Raw genomic sequence first — 16336 nt, 5'->3', positions numbered from 1 at the left:
GGGGGAAACATAATAGGGAGTGTGATCTTGAACTGCAAATAAAATTAAACTTCCCTTCATTAGGAGTCTGATACCAGCCTGAACATGTACCGGCCCTGCCTAGTAACACTTAGCAATATCTGCGAAGTTTGTTGCCAAGCCTGGAGTCATTCAGCCAAGTAATAAATGATTGTCTGATATCATGCCATATCCCTGTCCTTTGCCAAAACTTTTACACCCTATAATTAAGTATGCCTCTAAATCGAAGAAATCAGCTTGCTTAAATTACACCCTGCTGCAAAAGTCCAAGCACTCTCAGCATTCCTTAAGCTTTACCAACTTCCCCCATCGCCCAGACGCACATTCGTGAAGAAGTGTCCGCGCAGAGGCGGTGGCTTGTCAACAAGTGCTTCGAGCCCTGCAGGTAGTCAGCTAGGTGCCAGGTGCTGGCTCCATAGCTGTGGCTTCCCTTGGCTTGCTCTGTTCAAAGAGGTTCCCTCTGGTTTGGGTGCCCATTCAGTTAAGTCTGTGACTTTAAAAGATCACATGTCAAACTCAGGAGAGCTTTCTCTGCTGAACAGGAGCAGCAAAAGCCAAAACATTTCTACAGAGAAAGAATTTACAAGCTAAAAAGAGTAAGTCTGGCACTAAGATTAGAGCTGTCTCCCTACTGAATGAGCATGACCAGAGGTTCTTGAAGGCCATGAGGCTTGGGAGGGAGCAGCAGGAACTGTGAGGCATTTGGTGGTTAGGCCTGGGTTTCAGGGACCAAGGTGCAAGGTGCCAGGGCTTTGCAATGCTAATGCAACCTGAACTGTTGCTGGCTATCAGCAGGACAACCCCTGCTCCAGTGTTTCATACCTGGGCTGCAGACCTGCCCCCACCCCATGCTATCTTCATTGCCATCCCCTGTCAGCTGGCCTGAGTCAGCAACAAGTGCAGCTTAATGCTGCTGTTTCATAGATTTCATAGACATTTGGGCTGGAAGGGACCCCAGAGGATCATTGAGTCCAGCCCCCCACTCCAGGGGCAGGAAGTCAGCAGGGATCATAGGATCCCAGCAAGATAAGCATCCACATGTGTTTTGAAGGCATTCAAAGTGGGCGCTTGAACCGCCTCCGGTGGCAGTCTGTTCCAAACCTTGGGGGCACATAGCACGGACCATTGAGGAACAACTACCGCTCAAGTGAATAACCTCTTTGACCTTATCAAGCATGGTACTGTAAGTGTAATACTTATGATACACAGGTTTCCCTTGATTTACGAGGGTTCTTTCCATGCGAATTTGATGGGGCTGCAGCGGGCTCCCAAAAACAAAGTCTGTATTGATTTCTGTCACTCCCGCTGGCAGGGCAAACGTGAATGCCCGCAGCAGGCTGGACAGAAACAGGAAGAGCGTGATCCTGGCTGGTAGCTCTCCAAAACACACACGCTGCCCTGCAAAGGGAAAGGGTGGGGCAGTAAACACCCTAGGATTTCATAGACGTTAGGGGTGGAAGGGACCTCAAGATCAAGTCCAGCCCCCCCCCGAAGCCATGCCCCACATCCTAACCTATGTGTCTTTTTCAGAGGCTGTGTTGCTCATTTGCTGTGCACCAAAGGCAAAAGTATTTTACTGAACTTGATATTTTTTCTCCCAATTGACTGACTGAACAATGCAGAAATACAAGTCTTCTTGCACTTCTCCTTCGACAAATCCCATCTGTGGTTCCAGGAGGTGGACCAAACACGACTGGAACTGCGCAGTACAATTTTACTTGTCAGTCTTTATGCATCATTGATGCTATGAATTTCAAAAGACGCCCTAAATTTCATCTGTGTTTCTATTTTACCCCAGTGCTGGTTGGCTGTTCTCCTTTAATATGTATTGCTATCCAATGTTTACAAGCACGTGGTACCCTGCTAGTTAAAGCTTTCTCTATACATGGCTGAGAGTGTAGGGATCTTTGCCATCACATTTTTTAAGCAAGTTATTCCAAGCTGTTCCTAGTCTTTATTTCACACACAGACAAGATGACTTGACAGCAACCTCCAAGTAAAATGTCTTCAGAAGTATCAGAGGAACCCAGAAAATGGCCCGTGCAGCTTTTTTAACCCACATCCTCCCAGCCTTACCAACGAGTCACCGGATGATGAAACAGGCAGCACCGGGGACCTAGTCATGCACCTAACGTTACCCTTAGGGTTGGGGCCTCAGAAAAATAGGTGACAAGTGCTGAAAAAATTCCACTTCAGAAATACAAATGTTTCAAACCCCTTCAGTCAGGGAGAAAGAGAAAGCATGTACGTTTTCAACCCAAAGAATTGGAGTTTATGAAATTATAGGCAACTCAAAGCTGAGCCATAGTGCAGAAAGCATAAGGATTTCTTACTGTAATACTTTGTGCCTGCACCACCTTTGAGTCTACTATAAGGGCTCCTACAAGCAACTCCTGCATTTAACATTTCACATCCTGACACTTTCTCCCAGTTGCTTAAACTGTAAAACCAACTTCAGCCATTCAGGCTCTGCCTGCCAGAAGCTCGCTGTCCCCTCCCCACCACTAGAGAGGCAGGTAAGGATTGGGCTCCAACGCAGGTGTACACGACACGGGAATTTACTTCGCCCTAAATTGAAGCGGTGTTTTTAAAAAACCACCACTTCAATTTTGGGAGAAATAAACCCCCGTGTCATCTGCAAATGCCCCTTTCTTCCCATCAGCCAGGGGATGTTGTGGCCCCAGAATGTGGACATTTCTCTATATAGGGTTTCTCTTCATCACAGAGGTGTAACAGGATGCCCAAATGCCCCGGAAAGCAGCAACATACAGTGTTACCAGCATCTGTCACCCACTACACTGTCACCATGGTGGCTGGTCCACCAGCACAGCCAGTTGCACATTTTCCTCCCCCGAGCCCCCAACCCTCCTGGGGTTGGAAATCAGGGCTGGTGCCCTCCCCTTTGTTAGCCTGCTGCTATTCCATGTCAGCAACAAGTCTCAGGGAGGATGGGACTGGGCACACCTTGCTTCCCTCAGTCCACTGACACACTCCCGGGCTGCAAGCTTTCCCATGGGCTCTTCTGGACTCACCCCCAGGCCCTGCTCTTAACCACAAACCCTGCCGAGAAAAAAAAGACTTGAGAGCTGACACTGGGGACAAGTCTAAAGCAGCTTCACTGGCTAAACTTCTAGCTCTGGTGTGAGTCACTGGACTGCTATGGATGCAACATGGAGAAGTCCCACCTGCCTGTGCTTTCTGTGCTCTTGCAACCGGCACTCATGGAGGAGAAAAGGGGGAAAAGGCTGACTCAGCAATGCTGAGGTGCAGCAGGCAGGAAGAGCAAGAGTGCAAGAACAGCAGTGGTGGGAGGTAAGGACAAAACTGGACAAGGATAGGAGCCAGAGGAGGAGGAAATAGAAGAAGACTGTAACAGAAGCTTCTTCTCCAAAAATGGGACAAGACTCCGGGGACCCTGATTCTCAGCATACCTCTGCTGTTCTTCAGATGGCCGTGAAAACACGGGCAAGTGCAGGTAGAGGGTCCCCAGGCAGGACCATGGTGAACTGCCACTAGTTATTGCTTTAGCTCAAGTAAGAGAAGTCTCCGCTATAGATTTAAAGGTCTTTTCTGTACTGCCCTCACCAAGGGGTTTGCTGCTCCAGAAACATTAATTGGTATTTTTCACAGAATACTGGGGAGAAGCAGCTATAGAAATCAACCCCATTTTACATATGGGAAACTGGATCACAAGTTTCATTACAGCAAAATCTGTCAAGTATCCATTAACGCTGCATACCCAAAATAAATCAAGAGCCCAGTTATTCAGATTACTTAGTATTTTTGCACATAAAACATGTTCAAAACAGCTCCAACTATCAACAGCTGCAGTTGTGAGCAACCAGCAATTCTCCAATCTGGTCTGCAGTGTCCAACGTTAGGTAAGCAGAAAATGACGAACGCAGGATTCACGCCAGCTGTCATAGGTCTGGTGTGTGCGACTTGTCTGAGAGCACAAACATACTCTGTGGCAAGGGCAACGGCAGAAGCCTGGTCTCAAGGGTGATGTCCAACTGCCTTAACTATGGGCCCATCCTCTCTTCCTACACTCCACTGGCTCATTCACCACTCGATTGCCAAACGCTGCAGCAAATGGCACAGGGGTCCTACACAAAAAGCCTCACTGCACTAACTCACTCACCCCCACGGTACCAGCCATCCAGTGCACACACTGCACCGTGGCTCTTTTGGAAAACACAGGGTGTGATCATGTAACTACAGACCACATGGCACACCACATAATGCACACGCACACGCACACACGGGCCAAATTATGACGGCCTCAGACAACCTAACTCTAGTATGTCTTAATATTTCCAGGTTTTGACTTTGCAACTGTAACATACTTCTGACATAAGACAGGGATTTTCTGTCAGTAATATTTCCAATGGTCCTACTCAAGAAAAGAATTTTACACTTGGAATAACAGAAATGGCAGGACAGAGAAAAATCCTAAGAGCAACCGCATTGAAAAGAGCTTTAATATCAAGCTCTGTGAAACCTCTCCTGAAATGAAAAGATTGATACTAATGTCTACACTCTCAGACTACGGTTCAGAAGCATTTAGCAGTCACTGCTTTTACCTGTGGAGAACGGCAAGAAGGTTTCTCTGCTCACAAAGTTTTCATCCTTGTCCAGGAAGCAGTTCAGGTTGAACTCTTCAGGTGTCTCCCATTGCCCAGGGTCCGAAAGAACAGAGTCGATATTTGATCAAACCATCGTGTTCTGCAAAGCAGCAATTTGCTCAGTACCATGTCATACTTTCTGTCCATCAGAGGAGTCAATAAAGACAGAACTGCAGAGTTTTCAGTCATCTTTAACTGCACTACACTGGCCGTCAGATGCAGAGCTGGTTGAAATTCTTCACCTGAAACAATTTTTTAAAACTAAATAGGACCTTGCACCGAAGCCACCAACTTTCACTATGTTTTTACTCTCCAATTTTAGAGTTTCTTAGTCAATACTGAAATATCCAAAACTTCATTGTTTTTGTTTTTCCTCTATTACTCTTTTTAGCATGAATTGCTTTCTGCCACTGGGTGCAACAAAATCAATAAGGTCTAGGTTTTTGTGGTGTTGACTTTTTCAGTTCTATTTTTCTTTTCCTTTTACTAAAAAAAAACCAAAACCAGGTCTTGAGATTTTCTATAGGGCCACAGTTAGCCAGGTCCTTTTTTGCTTTGTCCTTCTGTAACTTTTGCAAAGTTGAAAAAGTTTTGAAATGCTGTTTATTACTAGGCCAACTAGATCAGAGCATGATGGGAATTAATGGGTGCATTTTCTACTGGCATTTCCAAGGCTCCCACTAGCACAGGGCCACAATGCAGAAAGCTGTTTCCACTTCTGCCACAAAGCTCACTTATCATATTCAGCCTTCAAATCTAATCTTGTTGGACTATAACAGCATTTGCATTTTCACCAACTAGCATTTTTCCATACTGGCCTCTGACTTGTATTCTAACCCACCCAGAAAGAGCACAAAAAAACTGCAGATGCTTCCACTGCCTGAAGAAGGGTGTTTGTATGCAAAAGCTTGCAAAGAAGAATTTTCCAACTATTTTAGTTGATCTAATAAAAGACATTGGATTTACCCAAAGAACCTTGTTACAACAAATGCTTTCTAATATTAGAGGGAAGAGGAGCATAGCCAAGTAGGCCATGTCTCCGCACCTCTGCAACTGAAAACCCCAGGAGGTCCGTGTCCCTCACACTTGCCCTGGGAAGTGCAATTAAGACAACTCTGCTGTAACACAGGATCTCATGAATCACAGCATTTGTGTAGGGCAGTTTCTTGCGATCTTCATAGAAGATTGTGTGGGATGGACCCAGCACAGCATCCAGCTCCTGCTGGACTTTCTCTGAGGGGAAACATTCAGCTGTTAATATAGCAGGTATTCTGCACCCTGAGAATGTATTACTCCACGCAAGCAGTTCCCTTTGAATTATTTTATTAGTGATGAGAATAAAATATATACACACAAGAAAGGAACCCTTATTTTTATAAAAACAGCAATATAAATAGTAATATCTTCTATCTCCCAAACAAATGACCTACTTTGAATTTATATTTATATTTTGCAAATGCATACATATTTATGGGTCATCTTTTACTGAACAAACCATATGCATGCGAGAGACGCAGGCAAGCTTTTGCTGAGCCTTCCTGCGGTCTCTAGAGAAAAATGCAGACAAAGCAGCACTAAATAGCAGGTAGAACCTGCACAAGCCTTAGTTGTATCTGTTACTTAGGGCTTCTGTGTCTTTTTTTTTTTGTCAGAGACCTGAAGAAAGATACAGTAGTACCCAAAAGCTTCTGTGTCCCTCCCACCTATAGAGCTGGTTCGGTAAAAGATATTGCCTCTTGCCTCTCGGTTTCCCTGGATCATCGCAGCTACAGAATCACCCCATTACCTACTTTCCTCTTGACCTTTTACCTTTTATATGTTGCAAATCAGGTTAGTGTCTTGAAACGAACACTGTCAGGACACTGGAGACCTTCTACCGCCCCAGTCCCCATCAGGAAGAACTGAGTTGGGACCATGCTGTTTTGTGGGGTTTATATTCAAAGTGAAGGAGGGAACTGGGAATACAATAGCAACTGCATATTAAGAAATTCAATTAACATTACAATTAAGAAATGTCCTCCGCCCCTCTTTAGTTATCACATATGATGATGAAATTTTTATTATTTTTATTCGTTCATAGAGGTGACTTTTGAATCATTTGCAAAATATAAATTTCTTCACAGTTTTGTCATGTTTATAACTAGCCTCAATAGGAACAGAAATACATTTTTATTAAGTGACTACTTTAGTAAAATAATCCCGAATTCTCCACTCAAACAGTGTCCAGGGTGGTGACACTGGCAACCAGAGGATCACAAGAGAAGCTTTCAACAACAGAACACCCCGCTTGCCCCAACATATTCTGAGGATATATGCATCTCATTTAAACACTACTGAAAAACAAAGAAGACTTCTAATCAGCCCATAGTATTTTATTTATATTACAAATGTTACAAGGAGACTGCTATGCAATTTAGGTTTTAAAAATTAGTTTATATTTCATAGACTTGATAGACATTTGGGCTGGAAGGGACCCCAGAGGATCATCGAGTCCAGCCCCCCGCCCCAGGGGCAGGACGTCAGCAGGGATCACAGGATCCCAGCAAGATAAACATCCAAAAGTGTTTTGAAGGCATTCAAAGTGGGCGCTTGAACCGCCTCTGGTGGCAGTCTATTCCAAACCTTGGGGGGACCATTGAGGAACAACTACCGCTCGAGTGAATAACCTCTTTGGCATTATCAGACGTGGTACTATAAGCACAATACTTATGATACACGGGTTTCCCTTGATTTACGAGGGTTCTTTATATGCAAATTCACTCTTATGTGATGAGCATATTTAGACCCATAATTTGTTATACGTGAGGTAAATTCACTCTTATGTGATCAACATAGATGCCCCGCACCCAAGCAGGTCAGTCTGTCGTGGGAGGGAAAAGGGCCGTGGCCCCACTCACCCAGCCCCAGCTACAGCAGCCCCAGGAGCAGCCGGCGCCAGTGGCCTGCAGCCACTGGGCTGCACCACACTCCGCCTGTCCCCCCCGCGCCTGGGCTCACTCCAGCTCCTGGGCTGCACTTTGCCCTGGTGCAGGCAACTGGTGTCGGCTGCTCCCGGGGCTGCCGCACCTGGGGCTGGGGTGAGTGCCGCTCTGTTCCCTCTGCTTTGCTGCCTTGTGCAGCCCCGGAAGCAGCACTCCTCCCCCTGCCCCTTCCCTAGTCCCAGCCTCACTCCCTCCCTCCCTGCCATAGGAACCTATCCCTATTTGTTACATTGTAAAGTGGGTTCGATTTATGCAAATTTGATTTATGCACCGTTCTCCAGGGACATGTGTACAGCATAAATCGAGGGAAACCTGTATAAATATATCACTTGGCATGTCAACTCCTCCCATCTGAGCACCTGATCTCTTCCACAATCAGAATTCTGTGCATGTATAGTGCAAGTACACCCCCCTCACTCTACCCATTCTCTTTGTCCTTCTCTTCTCTTTTCTGTCTCATTTGTTGTTATATTTATTAACAAGAATATTCTTTCTTCTACATAGCACATCAGAAGAAATGATTACATTTGTAGCTTTAGACATACAGAGTGCAATAAGCCCACCTGGATTGCTTATTTAAAATTGGAATGCTTAATATTTTCCTATGTATAAATTAATCAGACACACCGAGGGTGGAAACAGGCACCCTCTGATGTCTCATTTGTGTACCTTCAAAAATCTAAAGCCAGCAGAAATCCTGATCAAATGGACGCCCTTATGTTTTGTTGCGTCACAACAGGAAAATCAGCAGTGCAACAAAAGGTTTAGACTCCACTGTTTTACTGTGCCCTTGTGGTACTATCAGGGCAGAGGGGTAAGCAGGGCTTTCCCCTGCCCAACCAGCCCCAAAGGCTGGTGCCAGTTTTGGGCAACCAGCAACCAGACTGAAGTATAGGCTAACCTGCTCTAACTTCTTTGGCAGGGGCTGAATTCCTTCAGTGGCCTTCAATCCCTGAATCATAATAAGAGCTGGACAAAGGTTGGACTGTCCTTTGCCAATGAAATCCCAGAAGTCCAAAACCAAGGCCACAAACCCTGGAATCCTAAGGTCCCCTGCCACCAAGCAGGACACATACTAGAAGCCAGGTGCCCCAGCAGATCCTTGCCTGCGTGGCATGAGTAGTTTGTGAAACACTTTGATTAAGACAGAAGTGCATTTTCCAGCAAAAACTGGTTTCCTCAGAAAACTCCCTCTCTCTCTCTCTCTCTGTTATCCTAGATCTCAGGGGCTATAACTGCTTTAACGAAAGACTTCAATCTCTTCCTACTTTGTGATATCTCCTTTCACCTTGTGGTATCTTCACCTACCCCTTTCCAGAACAGTTTTTGTGTTATCTTCCCATCATTGCCTTGGTCTACCTCAAGGTCTGATACCCTCCACTTCAGCTTCCAAAATCTGTCTCTTATTCCTCCTCTCACTGGTTCTCGCAATATGCCCGGCCCATTTCATTCTCTGTGCTCTGTCTTACTCAGGGCATCAGGTCTTTCAGAAAGGTCCACAAGCTCTTGATTAGGAACCTTTACGAAAAACATCATGCCTTCAGCAAGATGAGAGTACGGAGAATGAAAAGGGCAGGGTATACAGCGAGAACCCATAAGAGAAGGCAGGTGAGACAAATTTTGGAAGCTAGGGTTGAAAATTCTCTAGCAGTTCTAATCCTAATAGCTAGGTTAGGTGTACATGGTGACCCCTCTAGGACCATCTCTTACGCTAAAGCTGTACAAGAAAGAGCTCTCAACAACAACAACAAAAAGAAAAAAATGAAAAAAGAAATGTGTGCCCAGAATGCAACTTTTCTGAATCAGAAGCCCATCTTGGGCTGCAGCTCATCCAACTCAGCAGCTACTGCAAAGCCATCTGAGACCTCAGATCATCTTTAAAAAGGACACAGAAGTGCCTCCCTTCTTACACAAAGACTGTCCATGGCTTATGCCTTGTCCCATCTCACCTTGGATATCAGGGTAAACCACCATATACAGCAACACAGGCTGGTGGTTTCAGTTTCTCTTCCTGCCAGAAAGAGATCAAATATAGATTGAACCAAATTGTCTTCACTATATGTCAACCTGGGGTCTTCTTTAGTCTGTGGATGAGAATCAGAAAGATGATGTTAGGAGGCAGGACTGTGTAACAGCATGACTTCACTGCTGTAGCGTGCACTATCTGCTATTTCAACGCAAAAAGCTCTTCTATACGAATCAGGAAATGAAGCTTGTTGGATAATATCAAGAGATCTGAAGACATTTCCTGCAGAAAATACAGAACCTCTGCACCACTCTTCTTCATGTGGTCTTACGTTTTGTAAGCCTGAAACGGTACAATTAGCAATAATACACTATCGTCTGAAATTTCTGCCTTAGCACTCCCTCCTTTCCACAGCTCACCAAGTTCCTAAGCTGGTACCATTGTGCACATAACACGTCTCCTCCTACACCTCTTCATGCTATCAGTCATCTTCTCCTGCTGACCAAACACTCAATTCAATCATAAGCTCTCTATCATTACAGTAGCATCCCAGATTCCCCACTGGTGCTTTGGGACCCCATAGGACCTATAGTCACATACGGTGCACACACTCACTTTGGCCATCTGAGCCAGGTACAAATCAATGAAATTCTCGGGTTCATCTGTTCTGCCAATCTCCTCTGATCTCCTGCTGCATGAAAGAATGCACAAATTCAATGCCACAGAACGGCTTCTCTTTAAGTCCAGGAACATAGTCCATAACCCAGGGAATAAATTCATACAGCTGTAGAGGAGACACGGAAGCGTTGCAAATTATTTGATATTTCCAAAGTGTTTACAGATGCTGGTATAGGCAGGTTGATGGAAGAACCAGTGAATTAAATACCCCAGCAATTACATTTTCATTAGCACATAGAAGCGTAACATTGGGATGAAGTTTATGAGGCAGCAATCTACCTGGCTCATGGTTTCCATTCCTATGTTTAAAACTATAACATCAGACTTGTAGAATAATTCCAGATTAGACAGAATTTCGATTAGAACTGCCTTGACACAAGCTAAAATAACATCAGGGCTCAAGAACCAGCCTTTTCTAACACAATCATGGACATTTATTTCCATTTTTGTTGCTTATGAAGTGACAGTGAAGGCCGAATTCTGCTCTCATTTCAAGGGGGCTGCACAGTGTGAAAGCCCCAGCAGATCTGTCCAGTAAAGTTTAGGACAGAATAAGCATGTTTAAGATGATGATGCCCTTAAATTGTTTCAGAACCAGATGTGAAAGGTTCAAGCTACTAGTATGCCATACAATGTATGGAGAGGAGAATGGAGGATAACAACAGTAAAGTTATTCACTATGCAGACTCTTTTCAAGCAGAAGAATACAGGTTCATCTAGAGCAAAACATTACAGCTGACAGAGCAATATGTTCTAAAGGACTCTATGCAAAAAGGAGCCTAAGTGCCTGAGCACTTCAGCAGAGGTCTGCTAGGTGGGTTTCAATCTCCCGCAACGGAAACTTATACCAGTCAGGGTAGAGGTGCCATTTTTATTCACACTGGCACCTAGATAGGTCAGATAAGTATGTATTTGCAGATCAATTTGTTCTGCTTGTGTTTTATTTATTTTTAACTCAAATGCAATTTTGCATATTGCTGGATTCTTCGTCTATTAGTTTATGATAAATATTACTTTAAATATTAATTACCCATAGATCTAAAGCCTTTCTTATTCCCCTCCCTCTCTGTGGCAGCATTATACCATTTCCCTTCTGGGGGAAAGTGGTCGTGCTGTATTTTCTGGCCTTATCTGTAGCCCCGTTCCTTCCTAGGCTGAATTCCAGTGGCTCAAGGTAACCCATACTAAATCTCCCTATTTTTGAGGGCTCAGTCAGTGCCCCTCCCTGCCCCTACCTCTGCCCCCCAATCCCACAATAAGTAGGTCTGGGCTAGGTGCTCCAAGACTCATCTGCTGGAGTGCAAATATAAGTTTTCAGAGCCATTTCTCACAGTACTTAAGATATACAATATGATTCTCAGAAAATACTGTACTGAGATATGAGCATGTATAAAACTAACTCAGGTATCTCTGAACAACATAGCCCAGGACTGTGTAGATTTATGCACAGACTTTCCTTACTGGGTAAGAAATAAAAACCAATCATGCCAGGTCTATCTGATTTACAAGACAGCTTGGTGACCTGTAAATATGAATACCAGTTACAAAGACTCCCCACTGTTTGCACAATTTGGTACAACTTATTTAAATTATTTCACTTCCACTTACAAATTTCTAACTCTGCAGTCTGGTGACTGACATACAGGCCATTTCTAGATGTGCTCACTGTTTTCTAAGCTGTGTTAGCCAATTCCCATCACACAGTTTGAATCAAATTTCAATTTGAATTAATGTTTAATAGATGCTCATGGACCATCAAGGAGGTTTTCATGCATTGCTGCACTTTTGCAGTAGAGACAGCAGGCAGCTGAACACTGAGCACCAATCACAATCATGGCCACAAAACTGGGCTTGCCTGCTACACATGGTGGTGGGCACAAGCAACAGCAAGCCCTAGATATCTACTGTACATAGTTAAAAGTTTAATACAGTTTAAATTGCCTAGTTTAGACTGCCCTAGTCTTCATTAACTTTAATCCTCATGCAATGAGGATTATTTAATTCGGACTGGAGCCTATTTTAATTTGAACTATAGGCATCCGTGTGTATACAGTGATAGCTGTAGTCCTAGAAAAACGTAACATCTATAAACAGCCATACTGTCTAGCGTCATCTCTCTATTTATTTTTTTCCCTTTTATATAGATTCCACAGCATCTTCCCTTTTCTGGGGATCATTTCATTTTCACCATAGCTTGAAACTCCTGGGTCCACTTGCCCATGGGACAAGTTAGTATATGTCAACACTGCTGTAGCAGCATGCCCCAAGCTAAGTATGCCCAGTCCATCCGCTCCAACGCAAATATTTCAAAAATAGAAATATGCCAATAATGACACTCCAAAGAGCTGGCAAGTCTCCCCGAGTCGGGTACCCACGCGCTGGTACCACCTTGAGGTGCTGACAAAGGGCAGTGCTCAAGGGTCCCTTCTGCAGTGCCGGAGGCAGGAACACAGGAGCTTCTGTTATTTCCTATTTCCTGTTCTGCTTCTTCTGAGTTAAAGGCTGTTTGGGATGGGGAGGAGGGGGGAGATTTTGTGGATTTCAGGGGACAGCCATGGCCCCTTTGTGGAGCCAGCAGTGTAGACTTGGGAGGGACACTGGAGGCAGATGGAAATTGGCTTCCCTGGGTGAGAAGCAGGGGAGTGGGAATAGGTGGGCCAGCAAGGGAGGGGAGAGGGTGGGGGTGAGGTCAGTCTGCACAGGACCGCATTGTAAGTTGGGAAGCACCAATGTGCTAGGCAGGGAACAGTCCTTACTTTGAGGCAGAGAAACAGGAGTGAGTCGGGTGCAGTTTTAAGATTTTAGGGGGCTGTTTTATTTCCCCCTTTTCATTTTTTGTATCCGTTTTTGTGGGTGGTTCTGTCTAAGCCAATCCAAACTTTCTTTGGGGAGTGTGGTAATACATGTAACAGACAAACAAAGAGGCAAACATCTTACTGTTAGCATTTCACAGCATGAGTATCCATCCGACTAATGCTGACATCCCCAGGGCCAGAAGGCTCTATCCTATTTTTAGTAGTTTTAGGTACTGTAGTAATCCTTTAGATAACACTAATAGGCAAACCTTACAGCAGCATTTCTCATTTTCTATCTATTTTAAAACATCAAACACAGTTTTCCTTACAAAATGCTGGAAACGGTTTCCAAATGCAGCTATATAATCAATGGATCCAAGCAGCCGATGGAAGTTTTCATCCTCTATAGAGAAGCGACCTCCAAAAACCACAGTACAGATCACATTTGCAACAGGATGGCCAAGGACCAGAGAAGGGTCCAGAGAGCTTCCTGCAAACACAGTGATTAGCATTTGCCATTAACGATTTTCATTACCAGTTCTCCCTCTGGTGGGGAAAACTGGATTCAAAATTATAGCAACTCCCCTCTATGCTACTTCAATTTTTAGACGGAAACTACAAGTGACTGAAAAAAGAAAAAAAAGTAAATTACAATTCAATCAACTGAAGGACAATTTGCTCATTGAAGAGATGGAGGAAGAGGAGGAAGAAAAGGAGCAATGACACCCTGGTCTAACAGTAGATCAGAGAGAGCACATCTGTAGATCTCATGTCTCACAAAAGCCAAGGGAGGGAAATGCAAGTCTGGGTAGGTAGCTGTGGTCTCCTCTCCAGCAGCCATAAAGAGCCTGACCATGAAGGGTACAACCTCCACCACAACCCGTCTACCTGAGCACTCAGCGGTTCTGAACCCGAGTCCCAACAAGTCTGATCCATGACACAATCACCCCATCTGGCCGACCTCCTTTCTCTTTCGTTACAAGAGTTTGGGTGTCCCCATGACGTGTACAAGCTTATTCCAAGACAGTCACTCCTGCATTTGCCTGCACACATCCAAGCTTCTCCTTCTAATATGTACAGACGCTCGCCTTCATCCAACATTTGAACTGGGTTGTTCGGCATGTGAGCTGTTTCTCAAGCCAGATGACAGCATAGTAGTAGTCACTTAACTTTACAATATCTCAGCTTACTTGTCTACAGCAGGGTAAAGGATGCTGTCAGACATTTGCTCAGAGCTCCTACATTCTGGTGAAGAGGGGCACAGAACGACCTAAAAATAAATGCTACTAAAGACAGCGACGTCAAAGCTGGGCGGTTGATACATAGGTCTTCTGCAAAAAAAAAAAAAAAATCCTCAACTACAACATTAAATTACAGCCTCTTGTCACCTCGCCCACAGTTGCATTCCTCTTAATCTATGAAAGAGCCCAAAACCTTCAGATGGTCGCTCACTGCTGTCTCATTCGGCCACAGGCTGGCTCACATGGTGAGAACATGAGAGGAATTAAAAAGCACCTTTTGATGAACCTTTCATGCTGTCAAAGCGCTCCACCAAGTGCCGGGCCTCCTCCTGTATTCGGTGCTCCTCCTTCCCCAATGCCAGTTTCTTCAGGATCGTGAGCCCAAAGCGTCTGTGCTGCTTCCAGACATGACCATTAGAGAACAGAATACCTGCAGCCATGAAGAACAACGTACATGCCATGCTAAAATTTTGGTAAAAGCTAAATCATGTATACAGCAAGGGTTACACCCACAAGATGTAACCTTGCTAAAAGGGAGGCATACACCCAATGGAGGGATGGGGTCATCACCAAGAAGGACTATGTTACAGTCGCCCGAGGATGTAGGGGGGCAGTCAGGAAGGCCAAGGCAGAGATGGAGATAGGACTAGCTTCCCGGATTAAGGACAATAAGAAGTCCTTCTTCAAATACATAGGGGGTAAAAAGAGGGTCCCGGGTAATGTGGGGCCCCTGCAGGACACGATGGGCAACTTAGTCGTCATGCCAGATGACAAAGCTAACATATTTAACGATTTCTTTGCCTCTGTCTTCCTAAGTAGGGACCAGTCCAGCCACCTCCCTGCTGGGCCCCCCTCGGGCCCCGGGAGAGACACGCCTGGGCCAGGGCTTAGCGAGGAGTTAGTTAGGGTACTTCTGGAGAGGCTGGACGTGTTCAAGTCCGCTGGTCCGGACGATCTTCACCCTAGGGTTCTACAGGAACTGGCCGAGGTCATTGCGGGACCCCTGGCTCGGCTCTATGAGCACTCGTGGTGCTCTGGCGAGGTGCCAGAGGACTGGAAGAGGGCCAATGTGGTCCCTATCTTCAAAAAGGGAAAAAAAGAGGACCCGGGAAATTACAGGCCAGTTAGTCTTACCTCAATCCCGGGTAAGCTCTTTGAAAAAATTATCCTGGCACACATCCAGGAGGGCCTTGCGGGGGAATGCATGCTCAGGGGCAACCAACATGGGTTCATCAGTGGCAGGTCTTGTCAGACCAAACTGGTGGCCTTTTACGATCAGGTCACCAAATCATTAGACGCAGGGGTTGCTGTGGATGTAGTCTTTCTGGACTTCCGGAAGGCTTTCGACACTGTCTCTCACCCTGTCCTCATCAAAAAGCTGGGAGACTGTGGTGTCGATGCCCACACGGTCCAATGTATCGCTAACTGGCTGGAGGGCCGCACCCAGAGGGTGGTAGTGGATGGGTTCTTCTCGACCCGGAAGGACGTGGGCAGTGGGGTCCACAGGGCTCGGTCCTCGGGCCCGCACTGTTCAACATCTTCATCAGTGACTTGGATGAGGGGGTAGAAAGCACCCTGTTCAAGTTTGCTGATGACACTAAGATGTGGGGGGATGTGGGTGCACTAGAAGGGTGCAATAGGCTACAAGCTGACCTTGACAGGTTGCAACGGTGGGCGGATGAGAATAGGATGGGGTTTAACACTGATAAGTGCAAGGTGTTGCACATGGGGAGGAAGAACCGGCACCACACTTACAGGTTGGGGAACTCCCCTCTCGCCAGCACGGAGACGGAAAAGGATCTTGGAGTCGTCATTGACTCCACGATGAACATGGGCCGGCAGTGTGGGGAGGCAGTCAAGAAGGCCAACCGTACCCTGTCATGCATCCACAGATGCATCTCGAGCAGGTCCAGGGAGGTGATCCTCCCCCTCTATGCGGCACTGGTCAGGCCGCAGCTGGAGTACTGCGTCCAGTTCTGGGCGCCGCACTTCAAGAGGGACGTGGACGATATGGAAAGAGTCCAGAGGAGGG

The 16336-nt window shown here is 45.6% G+C and overlaps 1 pseudogene; it reads right to left on the bottom strand.

Moving 5' to 3' along the window:
• Positions 1 to 646: 646 nt before the first annotated feature.
• On the bottom strand, positions 647 to 10350 carry LOC149863196 (cytochrome P450 2J6-like; annotated as a pseudogene).
• Positions 10351 to 16336: the final 5986 nt, after the last annotated feature.

This window comes from Crocodylus siamensis, chromosome 6, assembly GCF_052110815.1.
Source record: "Crocodylus siamensis isolate JL-2025a chromosome 6, ASM5211081v1, whole genome shotgun sequence".
In the NCBI taxonomy this organism is placed as follows: domain Eukaryota; kingdom Metazoa; phylum Chordata; order Crocodylia; family Crocodylidae; genus Crocodylus; species Crocodylus siamensis.
Note: the sequence above shows the minus strand (reverse complement) of the source record. Positions and strands in the feature narration are given on the sequence as shown.